Source organism: Rutidosis leptorrhynchoides, chromosome 4 (genome assembly GCF_046630445.1).
Source record: "Rutidosis leptorrhynchoides isolate AG116_Rl617_1_P2 chromosome 4, CSIRO_AGI_Rlap_v1, whole genome shotgun sequence".
Classification (NCBI taxonomy): domain Eukaryota; kingdom Viridiplantae; phylum Streptophyta; class Magnoliopsida; order Asterales; family Asteraceae; genus Rutidosis; species Rutidosis leptorrhynchoides.
The window spans coordinates 24,556,426-24,572,470 of NC_092336.1; the positions used below are offsets into that span (position 1 = coordinate 24,556,426).

Below are 16,045 nucleotides of genomic sequence, written 5' to 3' on the forward strand. Positions count from 1 at the left end.
ATGAAGTAAAAGCTAAGGAAACCAGTACTTCAATTGATGAAACTACTGATCCCTCTAGCATCTACTATATGACTCCAAAGGAAAGATGCATTAAAAGGGAAATCACTGAAAACAATCAAAGAAAGTTAAAATCAATTGATTTCCCTTCGTGTTCAAATTCAACCAATGCTGAGCCAGCTGATGAAAATTGTACTGGTAAACCAGTAGCTGATGACAAGCCAGCAAAACTCAATACTGGCAAGTCAAAGGCAGCAATCAAGATTCACAAGAATCGACCAGCATCAGCTGACGGGTCAGTAACTTCCCACACTAATTTGTCGAACAAAGGCAAAGCAGTATGCCATGTTTATGGTACTGGTTCTTAAAGGAAAGCTGCCCTTAAGGGAAAAGCTAAACTGAACTAAATTGTGGAATCAAGTGATGGGTCATCTATCACTGAGATAATGACTGTCAAGCTTGACCAGCTCATAGCTGTCATATCTGAAAGTATACCCGATCTTACTGCACCCATTTACTCAGTGTATGACCGGTCACCGATACCAAACGTGAGAAAATGCTACAAATGTGGCAGCAAGTTTCACTTAGCCAATTGGTGTACTTTAACCCTAACCCCATCTGCTGCTGCCTCTTCAAGCAAACCAGCAGACAGGAAGAAATCATCAAAGTTGACCCTTCCAGAACCCATCCTTGGATGGGTTCCCAAAAAGAACTAATCTCTTAGCTACTGTGCAGGCCATTCAAAACAAGCAAATCTGGTATCTCGATAGTGGTTGTTCGAGACATATGACCGGATGTAAATCCCTGCTGATGGACTATCAAGAAAAGGATGGTCCAGTTGTTTCATATGGAGATAATTCGTTGGGTTACACAAAGGGTTTTGGTACTTTAACAAATGGGAATGTTACATTTTCAAATGTAGCATATGTCGTTGGGCTTAAACATAATCTACTCAGCATAAGCCAACTGACAAGAAAAAGTAAGATAGTCCATTTCAGAAAGAAGATTGACATTATTTTTGATAAGACAGGGAAGCCACTGCTGACAGCAAAAAGACATGAGAACATGTATCAAATTGACATGAACACAACAGTCACAACAACTGATACTTGTTTTTATTCAAAGGCAACAGACAACCTTAAGTGGTTATGGCACAAGAGACTCTCACATCTCAACTTCAAAGATATTCATAAGTTATCTAGTAAAAATTTGGTGTCTGGGCTACCTACAATGTCTTATGTGAAGGACAGATTGTGTCCTGGTTGTGAAAAAAGGAAGCATCACCATGCCTCATTCAAGTCAAAGCAGATTTTATCTATTGAGAAACCATTTCACCTACTTCATATGGATCTCTTTGGTCCTGTTAATATAGCCAGCTGTAGTGGAAAGAAGTATACACTGGTGATTGTTGATGAATATTCCAGATACACTTGGGTATTCTTTTTGAAGCAAAAGAGTGAAGCTGCTGATGAAATCATCAATTTTATCAAAATAGTGGAACTACTGAATGGGCAACTGGTGAAGCAGCTTAGAAGTGATCATGGTACAGAATTCAGAAATGCAACATTATAAGAATTTTGTGCTGAGAAAGGTATTTCACGGAACTTTTCTGCTGTGAGAACACCTCAACATAATGGTGTTGCAGAAAGAAGAAACATAACTCTCAATGAAGCAGCAAGATCTATGTTGGCTGAGTCTGGGCTGAAAAAAACATATTGGACAGAAGCTGTGAACACTGCATGTTTTACCCAGAATAGATCTTTAATTGTGAAAAGACATCAGAAAACTGCTTATGAAGTTCTCAAAGGCAGAAGACCCTCAATTTCATTTCTTCATATATTTGGCACTCCCTGTTTCATTCTAAACAATAAGGTCAGCTAGGCAAGTTTGATTCTAAGGCTGATGAAGGTATATTCTTGGGATATTCCAACATGTCAAAGACATATAGGGTTTTCAATAAAATAAAGGGTAGTTTTGAAGAATCCATTAATGTTACATTTAATGAAACTGTCCCTATTTCATCTACTAGTCAAGAAGATGAAGAGTTAATGTTTGAAGAGCCTACTCATCAAGCTCTTGATGACAAAGAAGAACCAGCAGCAAATCCCTCACCAATCCATGTTGATGGGTTCTCTAATTATGAGATGGAACATTCTGTTCCATCTGTGTCTAAACCATGTGGACCTACTAGTACTACTAAAGTTTTACAACTGGAGCATAGGTCTACTGGTTCTGAAGGATCTCAAGCTGGTACTGGCTACACTCATAATGAACAGCTGTCTCCAACTGCTGCTCATTCCTCTGAGCCAGCTGATGATCAAGATGATGCGTGTTACACAACAAGCTCACATGTTCATAACACTAGATGGACAAAGGAGTATCCAATTGAACAAGTTATTGGTAATCTGGCAAGTGGTGTTAAAACAATAAGACATACAACCAGCAACTTTTGTATACATGTAAACTTTATGTCTACCATTGAACCTACATGTCCTGATGAAGCTATCAAAGATCCAAGCTAGGTAGGAACTATGCAAGAAGAGATCTCCCAGTTTAATAGGAATAAGGTTTGGATATTGGTACCTAAACCTGATGATGAAACTAAGAAGAACATGGGTACCAAGTGGGTCTTCAAGAATAAGATGGATGAAGATGGGATTGTGATCAGAAACAAAGCTGGATTGGTAGCTCAGGGTTTCAAACAGGAAGAAGGATTGGATTATGGAGAGACATATGCTCCAGTGGCTAGGATGGAAGCTATCAGATTATTCTTAGCATATGCTGCTAAGATGAACTTTAGGGTATTCCAGATGGATGTTAAATCTGCATTTCTAAATGAGAAGCTGCAAGAAGAAGTTTATGTCAAACAGCCTCTTGGTTTTGTAAGCAGTAAATATCCAGACCATGTCTACAAGCTAGACAAAGATCTTTATGGCCTCAAACAGGCACCAAGAGCATGGTATGAGACACTTCATGTGTATCTCACTGGTATAGGTTTTAAAGTTGGAACAATTGATACCACTCTGTTCTCAAAAGAGATAGATGGTGATCTCTTGCTGGTACAGATATATGTGGATGATATTATTTATGGATCTAAAAATGAGAAATATAGTCAAGATTTTTCAAAACTTATGTCAAAGACATATGAAATGAGCTTACAAAGAGATTTGCAATACTTTTTAGGATTGCAAATTAAACAACTTGATGATGGAATTTTTATAAGTCAAGATAAATATATCAAATATATGTTAAAGAAATTTGGTCTGACCTGTTTAAAAAATATAGGGACCCCAATGGCAGCATACATTAAAATAGATGCTGATCCCAATGGTGAACCAGTCAATATCACTGAATATAGAGGTATGATTGGGTCCCTACTTTATCTTACAGCCAGCAGACCAGATATTATGTTTGCCACATGTCTCTGTGCCAGATATCAAGCTGATCCTAAAGAGTCACACTTGCTAGCAGTAAAAAGGATATTTAGGTATCTGAAAGGTACTGCTAAACGTGGTCTTTAGTATCCCAAAGACCAGGATTTTGAGCTAATTGGGTATTCAGATGCTGACTTTGTAGGGTGTAAAATAGACAGGAAAAGTACTACTGGTGGTTGCCAGTTACTGGGTGGTAGGCTAGTCAGTTGGACGAGCAAAAAGCAAAATACCGTGTCTACATCTACTGCTGAGGCAGAATATGTTTATACTGGTAGTTATACTGCTCAAGTACTATGGATGCAAATCCAGCTGAAGGACTATGGTGTTCATGTTACAAAGACTCCAATCTATTGTGATAACACAAGTGCTATTGCTATTACCAACAATCCTGTGATGCATTCAAGAACTAAGCACATTGACGTTCGATATCATTTCATAAGGGATTATGTTCAAAAAGGAGATGTGGAGCTACATTTTATTTCAACAGACCAGCAGTTAGCAGATCTTTTCACAAAGCCCTTAGATGAGAAACGTTTTAACTATCTCATCTCTGAGCTGGGTATGCTTGAACTTTAAAATAAAAGGCAACTTTGTTGGTGCGCTGGCTCTACAACATGTAGGGCAAACCATTAAGTCAAAATTTCTTTCACTTACTGCCTACATGTCAAACAGTCAGCACAACAAGGTCTTTTATATCATGGTTATTCAATGTTCAAAACGAAATAATAAATAGCTCACAATACTTAAATGATAACTTAAATCTGAAACTCATTTACTTCCAATGATTTAAAATTAAATTCATTACATATTAAATGTCACAAAGAATTTTTGTGTTTAATACACAATTTATCTTATGGTTTTTAACTTCAAATTAATTTGAAAACTACTGCATTTAATGCTTAATGGGAGGCATGAGTGTTCAAGCCGATTAAACGTCATGTCAACAGTCTGTGTCCCCTCAAAAACGTGCCAGTCTGTCACATCTGCCCACGCGCTGGCAGATGACAGTTGCCATTTTCTCTCTCCTGCACTTTTTCCACCAATCCGAAAGGTTAAATAAGGCGATCAACTCCACATAATAACCTTTGGTTATTAACTCTTTGATTTACCTTTCAAAAACACACTCTTCTCTCTAAAATCACAAATCCTCATATCTTTCATACATCCATCTTCAACGATTTCATCAATGGCAGACCAAGAACAACAACATCCACAATCACCACCCACAGAATACAAATCGGAGGAACACCAACCACAGCAACCTCCACCGATCATTGAGGAACAAGCTGTACAGGGTCCACTATTCAATCTTTACCCCAATCTGATCAGGGCTGCTAATGCACCAGACCATGCACTGATTCGCCTTTCCAGAGGCAATGCAGCACACGCTCTCTCTATTCCCAAGTCTAAATCCAACATTGGCTATGAGGCTTTGATTGACTACATCAGGCGATGCCCCTTGGCGAGATCCATCACCGGAGTTCCTTCTCACCTCTATCCGGCCTGTTTAGCGAGATTTTGATATACTTCCACCATGGCCACCACTCAACAGAATGCTCCTTGTATTCGTGGCATGGTGACTGAAACCCTCAATTGCTCGATCACTGTTGACGCCCTCCAACGTGCCCTTCAATTACCCGGTGGTCCATTTCTTACTTCACCAACGAGCGATGATTTGAGGAGGGAAGTGCTGGAAACGATTGGTTATACTGGTCCAATTTCTCATACACCACTAAGGAAGAACATGCCACCGCTATGGTATTACTTCTTTGAACTGCTGACCCAGTGCATCAGCCAAAAGTTCGGTAGTTTTGATCAGTGCTCAGATTTTGAGCTCAAAATTGGTTATGGTTTGTTGTTCAACAGGAACATTGACTATGCAGCTGAGATCTACCTCATGTTAAGGGAAATGGTACTTGCACCCAAACGAACACATCTAATCCCCTTTCCAAGGTTCTTAAGACTTGTGTTTGAAAATGAGCTGGGTGAAGCTTACCAGCAGATTGCTGATGAATCATTTGACCTGCCTCTAAAGCAAAGGGGATGCCAAAGGATAAACCTACTGCTCCATATGCTGCTTTGACGCTAGCAATGCTTGAGTATCTCGCTGCTCAAGGTGAAGTTGCCCCTACGACTGCCTCTGGTGTTGCACCAGCTGAGGGGGAGGGACCTCAGCGAAAGCCATCTGTGAAAAGGAAGAAGCCAGCTACCTCAACTAGTACAGCCACCGTCTCACATACTGGTAAAGCAGTAGTTGTATTAGAATCTAGTGCTCTCTGATCATAAAGAACAGCCCTAGTCTTATATACTGACTACCCACTTCTAGTATTGGAATCCGTTGCTTAACTATTTCTTGGTAATAGGAAAATCCAAATGAGCTAAAGCTGGCTCCAAGCAAACCACAGGAGGGATTGCCCCAGTCTCAATTGTTGCTTCTGCAAAGAAAGCTGCTATGGAACTTGGTGCGTCTCTAGACCAAACAACGGAACTCTCTAACTTAATTAAAAATCTTTTTACTGGTGACTTGAAAAATGAAATTGGAGTTAAAGACACAACCTTTACTCCCAAGCTGACTGGTTTTAAAACTAGTGTTAAGAAGAGTAGCAACCCATACTCTTCTAACCAGGCACTTCCACATTTTTCTAAAAAGAACATCATGCAATATCCTCTGCTAATAGTACAACTAGCAGAGAACATAACTGACCCCCAAAGCAGTCTCGAGCTGGTTCCTCATCGTGTTGAATCAGCTCAGTCCACTGCACAGCCTAATTATTACTTGGATCATGCTAAGAGTCTCACTCCTACATCATTACCAGCCAGAACTCTTACACTATCTGGGTCAACATGTGTTGCCAATGAGTCAGCAGAGTTACAGCTGTACTTACAGACACCTAACTCTGTCTCAATCGAAGGGCTGACTAAATTACCAGTATGTCCCCAGAGACCAACAACAGATGCAATTGTTGAGTCAAATTTATTTGGTTCTACAGTTTTTAACATAAAATGTTCTTTTGTTTCAGTTCTTAGCAGGGTAGATGAACAGGCAGAGGGGGAGCAAGAAAAGGATGTTATTGTTTATACTGATAAGCTCTCCATTTCTGCTACTGTTGGTGGTGCTACTGATTTGTCTACTGGTACTACTGCTACTGGTACTGTTGCTTCTACTGCTGCTGGCTCTACTTGAGACAATGTGGTTGCTGGTTCCACTATTCTTACTGATAATGAGGAGTTAGCTACTGCTGATATTTCTGCTACTCCTCCTACTGTCTCTGGTATTGCTGCTTCAACCTCTGATTCTGTAGTAGTTGAGGAGATGATAATGTAACCTCCTCCTGCACTTGAAAAGGTCATTGGTAATATTGTTAAGGAGGTTCTTGATATTGATATTTCTGGCACTACCACTGTTACTTCTCCAACTGTTTATATTGAGGAGATTATCACAGTTAGTGACCAAGATGACGTGGTGCTTACTGATGAGCTTCTCGTAGCACATGCTGCCTCTACTGCACATGTCACTGGTTCTATGGAACCCACTATGGATGCTGGTACCTCTGCTACTGCCACCATTGATTCTTCTCAGGCTACTGCTTCTGCTGAAAAGAAACCATATGTGTGCCAGGTATCAGATCCTAATGAAGTTGTACCTAACTTCATCTATAGGGGAGCTTCCATCACTCCCAGAGTTGCCTTGCTGGTGGATCAGCTGACTCCCCAAAGTGCTATAGTCTCAGCCAGCAAATTACCAGAAGAGGAGCTGACGGAGCTATTATCTCAGTTGGATTGACCAGCAAGAGAAGAGATATATGAGAGGTTGGCTACGCTACAACAAGTTAATGAGCAGCCATACTATCACTTCTTTGGTATGGCTCCAGCTGCTTCTCCATTGCCTGGTACATGGAGGCCTCTCAAGTTCATCATAGATCCTGCTACTGGTAAATGTGTTATGCAGAATGTCCCTGATTTGCCAGTACCTTCTGATTCATCAGCTTCTTCCTCATCATCTTCTTCATCTGATGGTGATGCTGAAAAAGGTACTGGTAAGGGCGGACCAGTCACTCATGATAATGTGACTGGTTTTAAAGACAAACCAGTGGATCTAACTGATGATGCTGATAATGATGCTGACAAGAATATCAGTGGTTCTAAACCTTCGAGTGAAGGTAAAAATGATGGTGATCATGGTGACGAGTCAGATTCTAACCTTCCACCTCCACCACCCCACGGAGGTACTTCTAAGTTAGCTGCTAGTGATCGTCCCTCAACCAGCAGTTTTAATGCTGATGAGGTAGCTGCCATCTCCACTCTGGCTGTCTATAAGACATTAGCCGAGGTTACGCCAGATCTCCAAAGAACCATTCGCTCTGCTATTGTTGATAGAATGACTGAGGCCATACGCAGAGCTGGCGAGGTTACCTCTTCTACCATTGAAAACCAGCTCAAACAAGTATGTGCTTTTGCTGATCTAGAGGTGGATGCTATTGTCAAAAAATTTGAAGAAGAGGAGGACCTCAAGAGGCGAATCATCTCTCATAATGAATATGCTGATCATATTTCCCGTCTTCAAACTGATCTTGATGCTGCTAATCGAAGGAATCTTTTTCTTAATGAAGAGAATCGGGTATTTGCAGAGAGGTTGGATTCGCATGAGCAGCAAATGGCTAATATGGTTCCTGTCTCTGCTTATCTTCAATTGGTGGAGACTATGCAACAAATGGCTGCCCTACAAGCAGATGTTAGGGCCACTGTTAATCAAATGGCCATGGGTGTTGCAAGAAATGAAGTTAGAACTTCAAATCTGTGTCTTCGACAATATGGTGTAGATCCTGGTGCCCATCTTTCTCCTGCTAATGCTGACTGGAACAACTTTGCATTTTCATTTCCTGAGTCAGATAGTGACCTTGATGCACATGTTTCCCCTGATTACCCTTCTGCCCCTGCTGATGACAAAAAGGGGGAGAAGAAGTCTAAAAAGAAGTCCAAAAAGAGAAAACAATATGAGGTGGAGCATGAGCATGAAAAGGCTCCTAAACAGTAAATGAGAGACGGTGATGATGATGATGATGATGGTACTGGTACTGATCAAGGCACTGGCACGAAGCCCAGCAATGCTCATACTGAAGCTGGTGTACAGGCTGCTGGTGAATCTCAACCTAGTGTGTCTACCACATCAGTGGATGATATTGGTTCTGGCAGTAAGCCCAGTGATATTTCTGAGCGGGCTGTTGCTGAATCGTTTGTTGTCTCTCAAACGATTGAAAGGAAAATGAAAAGAAAACTGGAGAGACATCAGAAGAGATAGCAAGATTTAAATGATGTCTTTAATGCCAAATGGGAGGCTTATGTTGCTCGTAAACATCACAGAATTGAACATAGAAGAAGTCTGGACCCAGAAAAGTTGGATATTAATGATGAACTAATCAGCATTAAAAGGTACAAAAGAGATGCTCGTAAAAGAAATGCTAAGTTCATTGTTAAGTATGACAAGAAAAGGGCAAAGCTGTATGCTGAGCGAGCAGACAGGATCAAGAGAATGACCCCTGAAGAAATGAAAGATTATCTGCAATCTACTGAGTCAGGAGGAGTAAGAGCTGACGTGTTCATGAAATGGCTAGATGCAATATTAGAAACTAGCTCATCTTCTCGACCAACATCTTCTGCTCAGCGAGCTACACAACCACAACCAGCAGAAATAACAGACCTTGATGTTGATGATGTTAAGGGGGAGCATCTTGCTATTGTTCCCTATCTGCCTCTACAAGAACCAGTATCAACACAAGAACCATCAGCTGAACCCATTCCAATCGACAGACAAAGGGTGAAATCTGCTCCTAGGGATAACCAGCCCCTAAGAAAAGGACCCCTATTTGAGGCAGCTGATGAAGATACTGTGGCAGGTGTGCCAGCTGACACTAATCAGTCAGCTGGTACTGAAGACACAGCAAGGAGTGCTGTGATAGAAGACCCAGCCAGAAGTGTGATGTTGGGTGCTACAAGTGTTGAAGACCCAGCAAAGGTGGTTGAGCTGGGTGCTAATCAAGATGATGATACGGCTAATCCTGCTGACTTTACAGTCTGGGGTAGAGGAGATCACTTATTTGTTCAATCACCTATCTCTCCTCGGACCCTTACTTATTTTAACAAAAAACAGGATAATCGTGTTAATCAGTTTCCAGTGAGTTCTTCTGGCATTGCAGAATCAATCATGTATCCTCCATCTTCCCCAAAACGTCATGATAAACACACCACTTGGGAAGATGATTCAGTTGCCGGTGGTGAGCCAGATCTATTTAGAATGAATCCATATGAAAGAGAGGCTTACAGGCTGGAGATCATTGTACCATAATTGCTTGAGCAAAGACAAGCAGCAATTAATGAAAGGATACACCAAGTTAGATTGCTGCATTATCCTCTTGATCAGCCATTCTACATCACTGCCTTGACTTATGGCATTGAAATTGGTGTATATTTAAATAACAGTGGTCAAAGGCTCTCTATTGATGAGGAAAAAGCTCAATATCAAGAGACTCGCCAGCTGGGAATGGATCTAAGGCAGTATCGTGCTGCCCTTAGAACTGAAGAGGGTAGAAAGATGATTGAAACAGCAAAATCCCTAAAAATTACTGCCGATGATGATCTGTTGGGCTTAGAAGCTGAAAGGCAAAGAATGGAGGCTACTGATGCTGAACTCGCTGAGAGTTTAAGGCTTCAGGAAGAAGAAGAAAAATTGGCTGCTGATAGAAAGCAAGAGGCTGAGTCCCTCAAATTAGTTAAAGTCATTGTCAAGGAACAGGATAAGGCCTTTGATGAACTAGAAGCTGATGAGAAAGCACCTACTACTGCTCCTATAGAAACTGACCGAACCATAGAACTATCTGATCATTATTATAGGAGCAGGTATGGTGATGTGATGAACAGAAGATCAAATCCCAGCAAGATCATCAAAGTGCACAGAGGCTCAAAAAGAGCTTTCAATGTCAGCAGGGAGAATAATGTTCAAGAAAGGATAAACTATGATGAGTTACGATCCTTAGGATTCAGTGAATGGATGGAGATATTGGAGTACTTCATTGGTAAAGCTGAAAGTGGTATTAAAAATACATTGAAGCCAGAACTCCAAGAGCTCTTTAACAAAGCAACAAAATTTGGAAATGCACCAGTAGTAAAAGTAGAAGAAGTACTCTCTCAAAAACCTAAAGGAAAGAAATCTACTGGTGAAGGCCCACAAAGAAGAGATCCCATCATTCTACCTCCTCATATCCCTGTATTTGACCCTGCTGATATACCTATCCTATTTCCTGAAGCCTGGAAAATCAAACCAGAGGAGCTATCTGAAGATGAATTAGACAAAGATAAAGATAGATAGCCCTCTAGTGCTCAAATTGTATCTTTTGTTTATTTCATTTTTCATTATGATGTTCTTGCAATTACTGTATATACTCTGTTGTAATGAAAGTAAAATGAGTTTATCTTCAAAATCATATCAAATTATAAGATATAGATAACTCAGCAAAAGATCCTAAAACAAACTTAAAAAGGGACAAGTTTACTGCCTATTTTTCAATAGGTCCCTCTGTGCTAGCTTTAGTGTTTTCTCTAAATGTCATAAGTTTTGTCATCATCAAATAGGGGGAGATTGTTGAGTCCCCAAAATAATTAAGGATTTAATTATGACAAAACTATAATTTATTTGCACTAAAATGTTATGTACAACCAGCACAAGTTTGTTTATGTATTGACAGCAAATATTGGTGTGTCTAGTGTTTAGTATGCTGGCTAGTCTACCAGCACAAAGTAGAGTGTATTCTTCGAATCAGTACAGGATGAGTACCCATCAATTCAAGAATATCAAGTGACTCAATATAAGAAGAACCATTAAACCTGGTAAGCAGCATAAAACACAAGACATCCATGCTCCATTACAAGCATGGTGGTTTCCTGAGTGGTCTACATCAATTGTACTATTCAACAAAAGTCAAAGACAAAGTTGAACAGGAAAGGACACGCGTCGGCGACTGACAAGTGATCTTACAAGACCACGTGGAATTGCAGAAGTTTAACACATGTGCAGACATGTGTTATACTTTGTCAATGCCTAGGGAACACAACATTCTATTTGTTTAAACGAATAGTGGTGCCAAACCGAATTGGGGTATTCCTGCAAATAGCTACCAAAGAGAAAAGAGGAGAGCACGCTCTCTGATGCAGTTGTCCCCACAAGTACTGACATCCTATGTACCAGTGGACAATAGAACCATTACACGGTTAATAGGACTACTATAAATTGTTGTATCCACTATTGTAATAACTAGTGGTGTGGGTTTATTTATTTAGAGTCCAAAACGTGTAATAGCTTTAAGTTTATCCTCATAGCTATACCTAGATAAATCTGTATCAACCAACTATCATTCCGTCAAGGATAGTTGTAATTCTTTGTGATTTAATCAATAAAGAATAACAGTTGAAAAATTACCTTTGACTCTATTTACATTACATGCTTGAATACTAAACCGTGTTTAATTGGTTAGTTAATTAAAAGAAATTGTATTCACCCCCTCTACAATACTCCTATTGTTAATCAAGGGACCAACAGTTTTAGTAATATAAGAATATGTGCTTCAAAGGTCATTTCCTATCATGACTAACACTATTTATCCTCTTAACTGTCACATTATTACCACATCAGTTCTCAAATTCTATAACTAACCCATAAAATTCCATAACTACACACTATCTATCATGGCTAAAACATATTCCTCTTAACTATCACGTCCTCATTTAACTTCACACTCTTTACTAAAGTTTAGAAATTTGTAAAATCTTGTGTGTATTAATATTCGACATTAATGTGTAACATTTTTAAAAAAGGAAAATGATAAACGTAGCCCTAAGGGGCTATGTTTAAGCATACCATAAATAATATAATTCATTTTTTATAACTCTGACCTGCCATGATTAATATTATTGCCAAAATTATATAAGGAAAGTCGATATTAAAAAAAGAATAATTATACTTTATAATTAATTAAAGAGAGTTTACATAATTATGGTATGCTTAAACGTAGCCCTAAGGGCTACGTTTAGCATTGCCCAGTTAAAAAAAATTGTATTTTAAACATGATAAGAAAAATGATAAACTTTAATATATTTTGTATCTTGATGTTATTATATATATATATATATATATATGGGCAGGATCAATGGGGAAGTAACCAATCGGGGGGAAGCGGGGGGAAGCAAATGTTTTTTCCCGTTTTTTTAGATTTTTTTTTCAGGCATCAAGATCACACAAAAATATGAACATTTAAAAAAGACACTTCGTGATGAATGTTATTATTTATGCGGGAAAATGATCGACAAAAATAACATTCAAGATAATATTGATCGTGATGAATGTTAACGTTTTTTTTCATGTTTTGTGAAGTAAAATTTAGCCCGATTTAGAGTTTAGGGTTTAGAGTTTGGTGTTTTGGGTTTAGTCCCTCAACCCAAAGCCCCAAACCCTAAACCTCAAACCCTAAACTATAAACCGTTCGTGTTAAAAACTCAATCTAAATTCTAAATATAAACCCTAGATCTAAACTCTAAACCCTAATATCTAAACCTTATAAACCCTGATATCTAAACCATAATATCTAAAACCTCAACATACGCTCGAAAAACACGATAATTGTTATATATTACTTCTTTGAGCGTTTTCTCGCCAAAATAAAAATATTTATCACAAAGCGTCTTTATTAAATGTTCATATTTTCATCCAATTTATAATGTTCGTGAACAAAGTTTTTTCAAAAAATGAAAAGAAAAAAAAAATTGCTTCCCCCCGATTGGTTACTTCATTCTTGATCCTACCACTATATATATATATATATATATATATATATATATATATATATATATATATATATATATATATATATATATATATATATATATATATATATATTATCTATCTATCTATTCTATTATCTATCTATCTATCTATCTATCTATCTATCTATTACATCTTATAAATTGTGAAGGTTTATCCAACGTGGCACTCCCAAATTAAATCATAAACTGATCTGCTGACATGTAAATTACATGGTTAATCACAATTAACCTTAATTAATCATCGAAAATTACACGCTGTCATCTCTAATCATCCAGAAATAAAACACCGAAAAAAATCCACGCTCTCATCTCCTACGGCCCGTATTTCCAATCCACCTTCTACAAACCTTAATTCATCAATTAGAGTTTCAAAAATCCAAATCAGTTTCTAGAAAGAAAAAAAAACCACTCGATCAATCACTAATCGTTAAAAATCGGTAAGATTTATTGATCAACAACAAGAACAACAATAATGGAAAATCCAAAAATTGGAAGAAGATTTGAAGGTAAAGTTGCAATAATTACATCATCAACACAAGGTATAAGTTATAGTATTGCTCAACGCTTTGGTGTGGAAGGTGCTTCTGTTGTAATTTCATCTGGAAGACGAGTAGGTTTTTTTAATATCATCTTGGGGTTTATGATTCCGTGACGCCTTTACGATTTAAACCTAGGGTTTTTGATTTCGTGCCTTATTGTCTGTGCGATTATCATTTAAACATAGGGTTTTCTTGATTTTGTGGCAGAGATGTGCCATTATCGTGGGTCTTTGATTTCATAGTAGCAATTTGAGATTTCAAATAGAAATAAGGAGATTCGCCTCAAATCGTCGTCACTACTATCAGTCCTATCAAATGTATTTCTTTGTAATGATTTTTTTTACTGTATGTTTTATCGTTTGCTTTAATAAAGGGGTCTCCTGCATTCGATAATTAATCGTCTGTGAACCATCCATCAGATGAAAGGCCAGTCGATTGAATCCGCACCACTGATCTCATCTCATGTGTTCAATATTTGATCGTCTTTTCACGATCCATCCGATGACGGTTATGATCCGTTCATCGACTTTTAATCAACCTTCAAGCTTGGTTCTGAAACGATTTCCACCTTGACAAATCGATTTGACGGTTAGGGTTAAGGTTTTACCAATTCATTGGTTTGACATTGGTTCCAATTCGAATGATTTTGGTGTTTCTTGATCTGCTGAAAATGGCTTGTTAATAATTGGTAATGTGTGAGGCCAAAAGGGTTGGAAATGAGCAACTTTGGTTACTTGATTTTTTTATGTTTTTTTAAGTCTGGTAGGTACTAGGGAGTTTATCAGCTATTGAGTTAAATACTACTATTGAGTTAATAGTATTATACACCTTTTATGTTATACTTAAGCATTCAGATATTTTTGCATCATGTAAATATGATATTTTATAACTGTGCATTCAGATATGTGTTAGGGTCAATTAAGTATGTGTGAATAAACCCTTTTTAAGGAAAAGTGGCAGTATATGTGCTAGCACTTTGCGATCAATCGAAAGACTTTATTATCAGGGGAAAACAGTAGCAGTTTTAAAATGATCAAAAGGCACTGAAAATGAAACTGAGAGATCGAGATGAACACAATGTTGGAGAGTCAAGGGAAGGACAGTGTCGTTGTTTTGAGAATGGGGCAGTGTTTATTTGCAGCTACTTTTCTTTTGGTCGTGGTTGCTGCTTCTGGTTTCGATGCTGCTACTTCCTCCTGGTCTTGGTCTCCGTATCTTTTTCATGATTATAAGGTGTTTTTGGGACTTTTCTGTAAAGCTTTATCTATTTATTAATTATTGTATATGGAAACTTACTGACTTTCATGCAGATATTTTGTTTAAGCATATGTCATGTGCTTCTATTAGTATTTCTGGGGTTGTTGGGAGCTTAACATATGTAGTTCCATTATCCATTCAGGTTCCGTGGGTGCGTAATTTTCCATAGGAACGTAATAGTAACATTCCCATGTTGAGTGATAATCTCCACAAATTTCACAACCAGTTATTGTTTCGTCGTTCGTGATCCAAGATTGACCGAAGGAATTTTTATCAACACTCGTTTGAGAGTATTGATTTAATTGATTTCGGATATCAAAAAGAGTTTCCATAGCCTTGTTTTCAAAATTTTCCATTTTATTGCGATGGCCAAATTTTAGCTACAGTGTGGTGCATTTACTAATTATCCTATTAGTTATAAAAATAGAAAAACTTATATAAGTTGTCCAATTAATAGACTTTTCTGCTTTTGCCCACGTTTCGAATAGCCAAAAGATGCAGCAGGGAGCCAGAACCCTTTAAATCGGAAGCTCACAACTCAGCCACTAACAAATCCAACTATTACTACGAAGCAGAAAATTGTCAACGTCCATTAATTTAACCACTTAAATAATTTTTCTTTCCGTTTGAGATATTAGATAAGAAATAGAGAAAATTTCTAAGTCCTAAAAACTAAAGCGTCGAGAAATAAGAAAGAAAAAGAATGCGCGTCGAAAAATGTCGAAAAATAAAAATAAGAAAATAGCGCGTCGTAACTTAAAAGTCTAAAAATTATATCTAAAAAGTTGCGCCTAAAGGTCTAAAGGTAAATGCAATTTTATTCAGAAAACGGCAATTACTTAAAGGCACTAAAATCTATTTAAAACTAAAGCGAAAAACGTCGTCGCAAAATTCTAAAGCGCCTAAATTTTAATCTAAAGAAAAAGCACTTAAGGGATTTTACGGCAA

At 38.1% G+C, this 16,045-nt stretch overlaps 1 long non-coding RNA gene across 1 annotated transcript; it reads left to right on the forward strand.

Annotated features, from left to right (window-relative positions):
* Window positions 1–13,588: 13,588 nt before the first annotated feature.
* Window positions 13,589–15,224, forward strand: LOC139843503 (uncharacterized). The gene is made up of 3 exons (XR_011757603.1): window positions 13,589–13,911; window positions 14,048–15,073; window positions 15,151–15,224. It is a non-coding gene; the product is annotated as an uncharacterized lncRNA (long non-coding RNA).
* Window positions 15,225–16,045: the final 821 nt, after the last annotated feature.